Below are 12,957 nucleotides of genomic sequence, written 5' to 3' on the forward strand. Positions count from 1 at the left end.
TAGACGGTTTGGCGAGTGTCAAAGCGCCAGATTTAGGCTCTGGTCGAAAGGCGTGGGAATCCCACAGCCGTCAAGAGATGTTTAAAAATATCCCTACGCTCTCTATTGTATTTCACTTTTCCATGAAAAACAATTACTTAAACAGCAAAATACGAAAATTTGTAGAAAAAAGGTTAGTCAGTCATTAATGTTTATTTCTTTTTTTTTTTTTAACAGAATTGATGGTAAATAATAAATATATTGTAACTTCTAAAAGAATTGGATTTAACTTATCTTTTGTGTTAATGTCTATTTGCATACTATATGCCGTATACCCCAATCACCTGATGACGACATTGCACCCGTGCACTCCCTATTCACTGCTAAGATATCATTTAAACCACACAAGAGATCAGATGTCAGCAAAACTGCACTAAAAAGATCATGTGCATTGGATTTTACCAAGAGGGTGTTGGTTAGAATCGAAAAGGTTTTCGTCAAGAAAATATAAATTCTATTTTATTGATATATAGATGGTTTGGCCGAGTGGTCTAAGGCGCCAGATTTAGGCTCTGGTTTGAAAGGGCGTGGGTTCAAATCCCACAGCTGTCAAGAGTATGTTTAAAAATACTCTATTGTATTTCATTCCATGAAAACAATTACTTGAACAGCAAAATACGAAAATTAGTAGAAAAAAGGTTAGTCAGTCATTAATGTTTATTTCTTTTTTTTTTTTTTTAACAGAATTGATGGTAAATAATAAATATATTGTAACTTCTAAAAGAATTGGATTTAACTTATCTTTTGTGTTAATGTCTATTTGCATACTATATGCCGTATACCCCAATCACCTGATGACGACATTGCACCCGTGCACTCCTATTCACTGCTAAGATATCATTTAAACCACACAAGAGATCAGATGTCAGCAAAACTGCACTAAAAAGATCATGTGCATTGGATTTTACCAAGAGGGTGTTGGTTAGAATCGAACAGGTTTTCTTCAAGAAAATATAAATTCTATTTTATTGATATATAGACGGTTTGGCCGAGTGGTCTAAGGCGCCAGATTTAGGCTCTGGTCCGAAAGGGCGTGGGTTCAAATCCCACAGCCGTCAAGAGATGTTTAAAAATATCCCTATGCTCTCTATTGTATTTCACTTTTCCATGTAATTGTTCCATGAAAAACAATTACTTAAACAGCAAAATACGAAAATTTGTAGAAAAAAGGTTAGTCAGTCATTAATGTTTATTTCTTTTTTTTTTTTTTAACAGAATTGATGGTAAATAATAAATATATTGTAACTTCTAAAAGAATTGGATTTAACTTATCTTTTTGTTAATGTCTATTTGCATACTATATGCCGTATACCCCAATCACCTGATGACGACATTGCACCCGTGCACTCCCTATTCACTGCTAAGATATCATTTAAACCACACAAGAGATCAGATGTCAGCAAAACTGCACTAAAAAGATCATGTGCATTGGATTTTACCAAGAGGGTGTGGTTTAGAATCGAACAGGTTTTCTTCAAGAAAATATAAATTCTATTTTATTGATATATAGATGGTTTGGCCGAGTGGTCTAAGGCGCCAGATTTAGGCGTTTGAAAGGGCGTGGTTCAAATCCCACAGCTGTCAAGGTATGTTTAAAAATACCCTACGCTCTCCATTGTATTTCATTCCATGAAAAACAATTACTTAAACAGCAAAATACGAAAATTAGTAGAAAAAAGGTTAGTCAGTCATTAATGTTTATTTTTTTTTTTTTTAACAGAATTGATGGTAAATAATAAATATATTGTAACTTCTAAAAGAATTGGATTTAACTTATCTTTTGTGTTAATGTCTATTTGCATACTATATGCCGTATACCCAATCACCTGATGACGACATTGCACCCGTGCACTCCCTATTCACTGCTAAGATATCATTTAAACCACACAAGAGATCAGATGTCAGCAAAACTGCACTAAAAAGATCATGTGCATTGGATTTTACCAAGAGGGTGTTGGTTAGAATCGAACAGGTTTTCTTCAAGAAAATATAAATTCTATTTTATTGATATATAGACGGTTTGGCCGAGTGGTCTAAGGCGCCAGATTTAGGCTCTGGTCCGAAAGGGCGTGGGTTCAAATCCACAGCCGTCAAGAGATGTTTAAAATATCCCTACTCACTTTTCCATGATATCCCTACGCTCTCTATTGTATTTCACTTTCCATGAAAACAATTACTTAAACAGCAAAATACGAAAATTTGTAGAAAAAAGGTTAGTCAGTCATTAATGTTTATTTCTTTTTTTTTTTAACAGAATTGATGGTGAGTAATAAATATATTTAAACTTCTAAAAGAATTGGATTTAACTTATCTTTTGTGTTAATGTCTATTTGCATACTATATGCCTTATACCCCAATCACTGATGACGACATTGCACCCGTGCACTCCCTATTCACTGCTAAGATATCATTTCAAACCACACAAGAGATCAGATGTCAGCAAAACTGCACTAAAAAGATCATGTGCATTGGATTTTACCAAGAGTGTGTTGGTTTGAATCGAACAGGTTTTCTTCAAGAAAATATAAATTCTATTTTATTGATATATAGATGGTTTGGCCGAGTGGGTCTAAGGGCAGATTTAGGCTTAGTCCGAAAGGGCGTGGGTTCAAATCTCACAGCGTCAAGAGATGTTTAAAAATATCCCTACGCTCTTCCATTGTATTTCACTCCATGAAAAACAATTACTTAAATCAGTAAAATACGAAAATTAGTAGAAAAAAGGGTTAGTCAGTCATTAATGTTTATTTTCTTTTTTTTTTTAACAGAATTGATGGTAAGTAATAAATATATTGTAACTTCTAAAAGAATTGGATTTAACTTATCTTTTGTGTTAATGTCTATTTGCATACTATATGCGTATACCCCAATCACCTGATGACGACATTGCACCCGTGCACTCCCTATTCACTGCTAAGATATCATTTCAACCACACAAGAGATCAGATGTCAGCAAAAACTGCACTAAAAAGATCATGTGCATTGGATTTTACCAAGAGGGTGTTGGTTAGAATCGAACAGGTTTCGTCAAGAAAATATAAATTCTATTTTATTGATATATAGACGGTTTGGCCGAGTGGTCTAAGCGCCAGATTTAGGCTCTGGTCCGAAAGGGTGTGGGTTCAAATCCCACAGCCGTCAAGAGATGTTTAAAAATATCCCAACGCTCTCTATTGTATTTCACTTTTCATGAAAAATAATATTACCTCTATTGTTTTCACTTTCCATGAAAAACAATTACTTAAACAGCAAAATACGAAATTGTAGAAAAAAGGTTAGTCAGTCATTAATGTTTATTTCTTTTTTTTTTTAACAGAATTGATGGTGAGTAATAAATATATTTTAACTTCTAAAAGAATTGGATTTAACTTATCTTTTGTGTTAATGTCTATTTGCATACTATATGCCTTATACCCCAATCACCTGATGACGACATTGCACCCGTGCACTCCCTATTCACTGCTAAGATATCATTTCAACCACACAAGAGATCAGATGTCAGCAAAACTGCACTAAAAAGATCATGTGCATTGGATTTTACCAAGAGTGTGTTGGTTTGAATCGAACAGGTTTTCTTCAAGAAAATATAAATTCTATTTTATTGATATATAGATGGTTTGGCCGAGTGGTCTAAGCGCCAGATTTAGGCTGTGGTCTGAAAGGGCGTGCGGTTCAAATCCCACAGTTGTCAAGGTATGTTTAAAAATACCACTACGCTCTCCATTGTATTTCACTCCATGAAAAACAATTACTTGAACAGCAAAATACGAAAATTAGTAGAAAAAAGGTTAGTCAGTCATTAATGTTTATTTCATTTTTTTTTAACAGAATTGATGGTAAATAATAAATATATTTTAACTTCTAAAAGAATTGGATTTAACTTATCTTTTGTGTTAATGTCTATTTGCATACTATATGCCTTATACCCCAATCACCTGATGACGACATTGCACCCGTGCACTCCCTATTCACTGCTAAGATATCATTTCAACCACACAAGAGATCAGATGTCAGCAAAACTGCACTAAAAAGATCATGTGCATTGGGATTTTACCAAGAGGGTGTTGGTTAGAATCGAACAGGTTTTCGTCAAGAAAATATAAATTCTATTTTATTGATATATAGACAGTTTGGCCGAGTGGTCTAAGACGCCAGATTTAGGCTCTGGTCCGAAAGGGTGTGGGTTCAAATCCCACAGCCGTCAAGAGATGTTTAAAAATATCCCCAACGCTCTCTATTGTATTTCACTTTTCCATGAAAAATAATATCCCTACGCTCTCTATTGTATTTCACTTTTCCATGAAAAACAATTACTTAAACAGCAAAATACGAAAATTTGTAGAAAAAAGGTTAGTCAGTCATTAATGTTTATTTCTTTTTTTTTTTAACAGAATTGATGGTGAGTAATAAATATATTTTAACTTCTAAAAGAATTGGATTTAACTTATCTTTTGTGTTAATGTCTATTTGCATACTATATGCCTTATACCCCAATCACCTGATGACGACATTGCACCCGTGCACTCCCTATTCACTGCTAAGATATCATTTCAACCACACAAGAGATCAGATGTCAGCAAAACTGCACTAAAAAGATCATGTGCATTGGATTTTACCAAGAGGGTGTTGGTTAGAATCGAACAGGTTTTCGTCAAGAAAATATAAATTCTATTTTATTGATATATAAACGGTTTGGCCGAGTGGTCTAAGGCGCCAGATTTAGGCTCTGTTTCGAAAGGGTGAGGGTTCAAATCCCACAGCCGTCAAGAGATGTTTAAAAATATCCCTACGCTTTCCATTGTATTTCACTCCATGAAAAAACAATTACTTAAACAGCAAAATACGAAAATTAGTAGAAAAAAGGTTAGTCAGTCATTAATGTTTATTTCTTACTTTTTTTTTTAATAGAATTGATGGTAAATAATAAATATATTGTAACTTCTAAAAGAATTGGATTTAACTTATCTTTTGTGTTAATGTCTATTTGCATACTATATGCCGTATACCCCAATCACCTGATGACGACATTGCACCCGTGCACTCCCTATTCACTGCTAAGATATCATTTAAACCACACAAGAGATCAGATGTCAGCAAAACTGCACTAAAAAGATCATGTGCATTGGATTTTACCAAGAGGGTGTTGGTTTGAATCGAACAGGTTTTCTTCAATAAAATATAAATTCTATTTTATTAATATATAGACGGTTTGGCTGAGTGGTCTAAGGCGCCAGATTTAGGCTCTGGTCTGAAAGGGCGTGGGTTAAAATCCCACAGCCGTCAAGAGATGTTTAAAAATATCCTTATGCTCTCTATTGTATTTCACTCAATGAAAAACAATTACTTGAACAGCAAAATACGAAAATTAGTAGAAAAAAGGTTAGTTAGTCATTAATGTTTATTTCTTTTTTTTTTTTTAACAGAATTGATGGTAAATAATAAATATATTATAACTTCTAAAAGAATTGGATTTAACTTATCTTTTGTGTTAATGTCTATTTGCATACTATATGCCGTATACCCCAATCACCAGATGACGACATTGCACCCGTGCACTCCCTATTCACTGCTAAGATATCATTCAAACCACACAAGAGATCAGATGTCAGCAAAACTGCACTAAAAAGATCATGTGCATTGAATTTTACCGTGAGGGTGTTGGTTAGAATCGAACAGGTTTTCATCAAGAAAATATAAATTCTATTTTTTTGATATATAGACGATTTGGTCGAGTGGTCTAAGGTGCCAGATTTAGGCTCTAGTTCAAAAGGGCGTGGGTTCAAATCTCACAGCTGCATCAAGAGATGTTTAAAAATATCCCTAAGCTCTTCATTGTATTTCACTCCATGAAAAACAATTACTTAAATAGCAAAATACGAAAATTAGTAGAAAAAAGGTTAGTCAGTCATTAATGTTTATATCTTTTTTTTTTTTATCAGAATTGATGGTGAGTAATAAATATATTGTAACTTCTAAAAGAATTGGATTTAACTTATCTTTTGTGTTAATGTCTATTTGCATACTATATGCCTTATACCCCAATCACCTGATGACGACATTGCACCCGTGCACTCCCTATTCACTGCTAAGATATCATTTAAACCAGACACGAGATCAGATGTCAGCAAAACTGCACTAAAAAGATTATGTGCATTGGATTTTACCAAGAGGGTGTTGGTTAGAATCGAACAGGTATTCTTCAAGAAAATATAAATTCTATTTTATTGATATATAGACGGTTTGGCCGAGTGGTCAAAGACGCCAGATTTAGCCTCTGGTCTAAAACGGCGTGGGTTTAAATCCCACAGCCGTCAAGAGATGTTTAAAAAATATCCCTACGCTCTCTATTGTATTTCACTTTTCCATGAAAAACAATTACTTAAACAGCAAAATACGAAAATTTGTAGAAAAAAGGTTAGTCAGTCATTAATGTTTATTTCTTTTTTTTTTTTTTTAACAGAATTGATCGTAAATAATAAATATATTGTAACTTCTAAAAGAATTGGATTTAACTTATCTTTTGTGTTAATGTCTATTTGCATACTATATGCCGTATACCCCAATCACCTGATGACGACATTGCACCCGTGCACTCCCTATTCACTGCTAAGATATCATTTAAACCACACAAGAGATCAGATGTCAACAAAACTGCACTAAAAAGATCATGTGCATTGGATTTTACCAAGAGGGTGTTGGTTAGAATCGAAAAGGTTTTCGTCAAGAAAATATAAATTCTATTTTATTGATATATAGATGGTTTGCCGAGTGGTCTAAGGCGCCTGATTTAGGCTTTGGTTTGAAAGGGCGTGGGTTCAAAATCCCACAGCTGTCAAGGTATGGTTAAAAATACCCCTACGCTCTCCATTGTATTTCATTCCATGGAAAACAATTACTTGAACAGCAAAATACGAAAATTAGTAGAAAAAGGTTAGTCAGTCATTAATGTTTATTTCTTTTTTTTTTTTTTAACAGAATTGATCGTAAATAATAAATATATTGTAACTTCTAAAAGAATTGGATTTAACTTATCTTTTGTGTTAATGTCTATTTGCATACTATATGCCGTATACCCCAATCACCTGATGACGACATTGCACCCGTGCACTCCTTATTCACTGCTAAGATATTATTTAAACCACACAAGAGATCAGATGTCAGCAAAACTGCACTAAAAAGATCATGTGCATTGAATTTTACCAAGAGGGTGTTGGTTAGAATCGAACAGGTTTTCTTCAAGAAAATATAAATTCTATTTTATTGATATATAGACGGTTTGGCCGAGTGGTCTAAGGCGCCAGATTTAGGCTCTGGTCCGAAAGGGCGTGGGTTCAAATCCCACAGCCGTCAAGAGATGTTTAAAAATATCCCTATGCTCTCTATTGTATTTCACTTTTCCATGAAAAACAATATCCCTACGCTCTCTATTGTATTTCACTTTTCCATGAAAAACAATTACTTAAACAGCAAAATACGAAAATTTGTAGAAAAAAGGTTAGTCAGTCATTAATGTTTATTTCTTTTTTTTTTTTTTTAACGGAATTGATGGTGAGTAATAAATATATTGTAACTTCTAAAAGAATTGGATTTAACTGTTCTTTTCTGTTAATGTCTATTTGCATACTATATGCCTTATACCCCAATCACCTGATGACGACATTGCACCCGTGCACTCCCTATTCACTGCTAAGATATCATTTCAACCACACAAGAGATCAGATGTCAGCAAAACTGCACTAAAAAGATCATGTGCATTGGATTTTACCAAGAGGGTGTTGGTTTGAATCGAACAGGTTTTCTTCAAGAAAATATAAATTCTATTTTATTAATATATAGATGGTTTGGCCGAGTGGTCTAAGGCGCCAGATTTAGGCTGTGGTCCGAAAGGGCGTGGGTTCAAATCCCACAGCTGTCAAGGTATGTTTAAAAATACCCCTACGCTCTCTATTGTATTTCACTCCATGAAAAACAATTACTTGAACAGCAAAATACGAAAATTAGTAGAAAAAGGTTAGTCAGTCATTAATGTTTAATTTATTTTTTTTTAACAGAATTGATGGTAAATAATAAATATATTTTAACTTCTAAAAGAATTGGATTTAACTTATCTTTTGTGTTAATGTCTATTTGCATACTATATGCCTTATACCCCAATCACCTGATGACGACATTGCACCCGTGCACTCCCTATTCACTGCTAAGATATCATTTCAACCACACAAGAGATCAGATGTCAGCAAAACTGCACTAAAAAGATCATGTGCATTGGATTTTACCAAGAGGGTGTTGGTTAGAATCGAACAGGTTTTCGTCAAGAAAATATAAATTCTATTTTATTGATATATAGACGGTTTGGCCGAGTGGTCTAAGACGCCAGATTTAGGCTCTGGTCCGAAAGGGTGTGGGTTCAAATCCCACAGCCGTCAAGAGATGTTTAAAAATATCCCTACGCTCTCTATTGTATTTCACTTTTCCATGAAAAATAATATCCCTACGCTCTCTATTGTATTTCACTTTTCCATGAAAAACAATTACTTAAACAGCAAAATACGAAAATTTGTAGAAAAAAGGTTAGTCAGTCATTAATGTTTATTTCTTTTTTTTTTTTAACAGAATTGATGGTGAGTAATAAATATATTTTAACTTCTAAAAGAATTGGATTTAACTTATCTTTTGTGTTAATGTCTATTTGCATACTATATGCCTTATACCCCAATCACCTGATGACGACATTGCACCCGTGCACTCCCTATTCACTGCTAAGATATCATTTCAACCACACAAGAGATCAGATGTCAGCAAAACTGCACTAAAAAGATCATGTGCATTGGATTTTACCAAGAGTGTGTTGGTTTGAATCGAACAGGTTTTCTTCAAGAAAATATAAATTCTATTTTATTGATATATAGATGGTTTGGCCGAGTGGTCTAAGGCGCCAGATTTAGGCTGTGGTCTGAAAGGGCGTGGGTTCAAATCCCACAGTTGTCAAGGTATGTTTAAAAATACCACTACGCTCTCCATTGTATTTCACTCCATGAAAAACAATTACTTGAACAGCAAAATACGAAAATTAGTAGAAAAAAGGTTAGTCAGTCATTAATGTTTATTTCATTTTTTTTAACAGAATTGATGGTAAATAATAAATATATTGTAACTTCTAAAAGAATTGGATTTAACTTATCTTTTGTGTTAATGTCTATTTGCATACTATATGCCGTATACCCTAATCACCTGATGACGACATTGCACCCGTGCACTCCCTATTCACTGCTACGATATCATTCAAACCACACAAGAGATCAGATGTCAGCAAAACTGCACTAAAAAGATCATGTGCATTGAATTTTACCGTGAGGGTGTTGGTTAGAATCGAACAGGTTTCATCAAGAAAATATAAATTCTATTTTTTTGATATATAGACGATTTGGTCGAGTGGTCTAAGGTGCCAGATTTAGGCTCTAGTTCAAAAGGGCGTGGGTTCAAATCTCACAGCTGCATCAAGAGATGTTTAAAAATATCCCTAAGCTCTTCATTGTATTTCACTCCATGAAAAACAATTACTTAAATAGCAAAATACGAAAATTAGTAGAAAAAAGGTTAGTCAGTCATTAATGTTTATATCTTTTTTTTTTTTATCAGAATTGATGGTGAGTAATAAATATATTGTAACTTCTAAAAGAATTGGATTTAACTTATCTTTTGTGTTAATGTCTATTTGCATACTATATGCCTTATACCCAATCACCTGATGACGACATTGCACCCGTGCACTCCCTATTCACTGCTAAGATATCATTTAAACCAGACACGAGATCAAGATGTCAGCAAAACTGCACTAAAAAGATTATGTGCATTGGATTTTACCAAGAGGGGTGTTGGTTAGAATCGAAAAGGTTTTCGTCAAGAAAATATAATTCTATTTTATTGATATATAGACGGTTTGGCGAGTGTCAAAGACGCCAGATTTAGCCTCTGGTCTAAAACGGCGTGGGTTTAAATCCCACAGCCGTCAAGAGATGTTTAAAAATATCCCTACGCTCTCTATTGTATTTCACTTTCCATGAAAAACAATTACTTAAACAGCAAAATACGAAAATTTGTAGAAAAAAGGTTAGTCAGTCATTAATGTTTATTTTTTTTTTTTTTTAACAGAATTGATGGTAAATAATAAATATATTGTAACTTCTAAAAGAATTGGATTTAACTTATCTTTTGTGTTAATGTCTATTTGCATACTATATGCGTATACCCCAATCACCTGATGACGACATTGCACCCGTGCACTCCCTATTCACTGCTAAGATATCATTTAAACCACACAAGAGATCAGATGTCAGCAAAACTGCACTAAAAAGATCATGTGCATTGGATTTTACCAAGAGGGTGTTGGTTAGAATCGAACAGGTTTTCTCAAGAAAATATAAATTCTATTTTATTGATATATAGATGGTTTGGCGAGTGGTCTAAGGCGCCAGATTTAGGCTCTGGTTTGAAAGGGCGTGGGTTCAAATCCACAGCTGTCAAGGATGTTTAAAAATACCCTACGCTCTCCATTGTATTTCATTCCATGAAACAATTACTTAACAGCAAAATACGAAAATTAGTAGAAAAAAGGTTAGTCAGTCATTAATGTTTATTTCTTTTTTTTTTAACAGAATTGATGGTAAATAATAAATATATTGTAACTTCTAAAAGAATTGGATTTAACTTATCTTTTGTGTTAATGTCTATTTGCATACTATATGCCGTATACCCCAATCACCTGATGACGACATTGCACCCGTGCACTCCTTATTCACTGCTAAGATATTTTTAAACCACACAAGAGATCAGATGTCAGCAAAACTGCACTAAAAAGATCATGTGCATTGAATTTTACCAAGAGGGTGTTGGTTAGAATCGAACAGGTTTTCTTCAAGAAAATATAAATTCTATTTTATTGATATATAGACGGTTTGGCCGAGTGGTCTAAGGCGCCAGATTTAGGCTCTGGTCCGAAAGGGCGTGGGTTCAAATCCACAGCCGTCAAGAGATGTTTAAAAATATCCCTATGCTCTTATTGTATTTCACTTTTCATGAAAAACAATATCCCTACGCTCTCTTTGTATTTCACTTTTCCATGAAAACAATTACTTAAACAGCAAAATACGAAATTTGTAGAAAAAAGGTTAGTCAGTCATTAATGTTTATTTCTTTTTTTTTTAAGAATTGATGGTAGTAATAAATATATTGTAACTTCTAAAAGAATTGGATTTAACTTATCTTTTGTGTTAATGTCTATTTATATGCCTATACCCCAATCACCTGATGACGACATTGCACCGTGCACTCCCTATTCACTGCTAAGATATCATTTAAACCACACAAGAGATCAGATGTCAGCAAAACTGCACTAAAAAGATCATGTGCATTGGATTTTACCAAGAGGGTGTTGGTTAGAATCGAACAGGTTTTTTCAAGAAAATATAAATTCTATTTTATTAATATATAGATGGTTTGGCCGAGTGGTCTAAGGCGCCAGATTTAGGCTGTGGTCCGAAAAGGGCGTGGGTTCAAATCCCACAGCTGTCAAGGTATGTTTAAAAATACCCCTACGCTCTCTATTGTATTTCACTCCATGAAAAACAATTACTTGAACAGCAAAATACGAAAATTAGTAGAAAAAAGGTTAGTCAGTCATTAATGTTTATTTTTTTTTTTTTTAACAGAATTGATGGTAAATAATAAATATATTTTAACTTCTAAAAGAATTGGATTTAACTTATCTTTTGTGTTAATGTCTATTTGCATACTATATGCCTTATACCCAATCACCTGATGACGACATTGCACCCGTGCACTCCTATTCACTGCTAAGATATCATTTCAACCACACAAGAGATCAGATGTCAGCAAAACTGCACTAAAAAGATCATGTGCATTGGATTTTACCAAGAGGTGTTGGTTAGAATCGAACAGGTTTTCTCAAGAAAATATAAATTTATTTTATTGATATATAGACGGTTTGGCCGAGTGGTCTAAGGCGCCAGATTTAGGCTCTGGTCGAAAGGGCGTGGGTTCAAATCCACAGCCGTCAAGAGATGTTTAAAAATATCCCTCTCTATTGTATTTCACTTTTCCATGAAAAATAATATCCCTACGCTCTCTATTGTATTTCACTTTTCCATGAAAAACAATTACTTAAACAGCAAAATACGAAAATTTGTAGAAAAAAGGTTAGTCAGTCATTAATGTTTATTTCTTTTTTTTTTACAGAATTGATGGTGAGTAATAAATATATTTTAACTTCTAAAAAATTGGATTTAACTTATCTTTTGTGTTAATGTCTATTTGCATACTATATGCCTTATACCCCAATCACCTGATGACGAATTGCACCGTGCACTCCCTATTCATGCTAAGATATCATTTAACCACACAAGAGATCAGATGTCAGCAAAACTGCACTAAAAAGATCATGTGCATTGGATTTTACCAAGAGGGTGTTGGTTTGAATCGAACAGGTTTTCTTCAAGAAAATATAAATTCTATTTTTATTGAATATATAGATGTTTGGCCGAGTGGTCTAAGCGCGCCAGATTTAGGCTGTGGTCTGAAAGGGCGTGGGTTCAAATCCACAGTGTCAAGTATGTTTAAAAATACCCTACGCTCTCCATTGTATTTCACTCCATGAAAAACAATTACTTGAACAGCAAAATACGAAATTAGTAGAAAAAAGGTTAGTCAGTCATTAATGTTTATTTCTTTTTTTTTAACAGAATTGATGGTAAATAATAAATATATTGTAACTTCTAAAAGAATTGGATTTAACTTATCTTTTGTGTTAATGTCTATTTGCATACTATATGCCGTATACCCCAATCACCTGATGACGACATTGCACCCGTGCACTCCCTATTCACTGCTAAGATATCATTT

At 33.8% G+C, this 12,957-nt stretch overlaps 8 non-coding genes across 8 annotated transcripts; all 8 read left to right on the forward strand.

Moving 5' to 3' along the window:
* Positions 1 to 511: 511 nt before the first annotated feature.
* TRNAL-UAG lies at positions 512 to 591 on the forward strand. The gene has a single exon. It is a non-coding gene; the product is annotated as a tRNA-Leu (tRNA).
* Positions 592 to 1,017: 426 nt separating this feature from the next.
* Positions 1,018 to 1,097, forward strand: TRNAL-UAG. The gene has a single exon. It is a non-coding gene; the product is annotated as a tRNA-Leu (tRNA).
* A 956-nt stretch (positions 1,098 to 2,053) lies between these two features.
* TRNAL-UAG lies at positions 2,054 to 2,132 on the forward strand. Its single transcript has one exon. It is a non-coding gene; the product is annotated as a tRNA-Leu (tRNA).
* A 969-nt stretch (positions 2,133 to 3,101) lies between these two features.
* TRNAL-UAG lies at positions 3,102 to 3,180 on the forward strand. The gene has a single exon. It is a non-coding gene; the product is annotated as a tRNA-Leu (tRNA).
* Positions 3,181 to 5,242: 2,062 nt separating this feature from the next.
* Positions 5,243 to 5,322, forward strand: TRNAL-UAG. The gene has a single exon. It is a non-coding gene; the product is annotated as a tRNA-Leu (tRNA).
* A 1,987-nt stretch (positions 5,323 to 7,309) lies between these two features.
* Positions 7,310 to 7,389, forward strand: TRNAL-UAG. The gene has a single exon. It is a non-coding gene; the product is annotated as a tRNA-Leu (tRNA).
* A 996-nt stretch (positions 7,390 to 8,385) lies between these two features.
* TRNAL-UAG lies at positions 8,386 to 8,465 on the forward strand. Its single transcript has one exon. It is a non-coding gene; the product is annotated as a tRNA-Leu (tRNA).
* A 2,523-nt stretch (positions 8,466 to 10,988) lies between these two features.
* Positions 10,989 to 11,067, forward strand: TRNAL-UAG. The gene has a single exon. It is a non-coding gene; the product is annotated as a tRNA-Leu (tRNA).
* Positions 11,068 to 12,957: the final 1,890 nt, after the last annotated feature.

This window comes from Ipomoea nil, unplaced genomic scaffold (assembly GCF_001879475.1).
Source record: "Ipomoea nil cultivar Tokyo-kokei standard unplaced genomic scaffold, Asagao_1.1 scaffold2844, whole genome shotgun sequence".
In the NCBI taxonomy this organism is placed as follows: Eukaryota; Viridiplantae; Streptophyta; class Magnoliopsida; order Solanales; family Convolvulaceae; genus Ipomoea; species Ipomoea nil.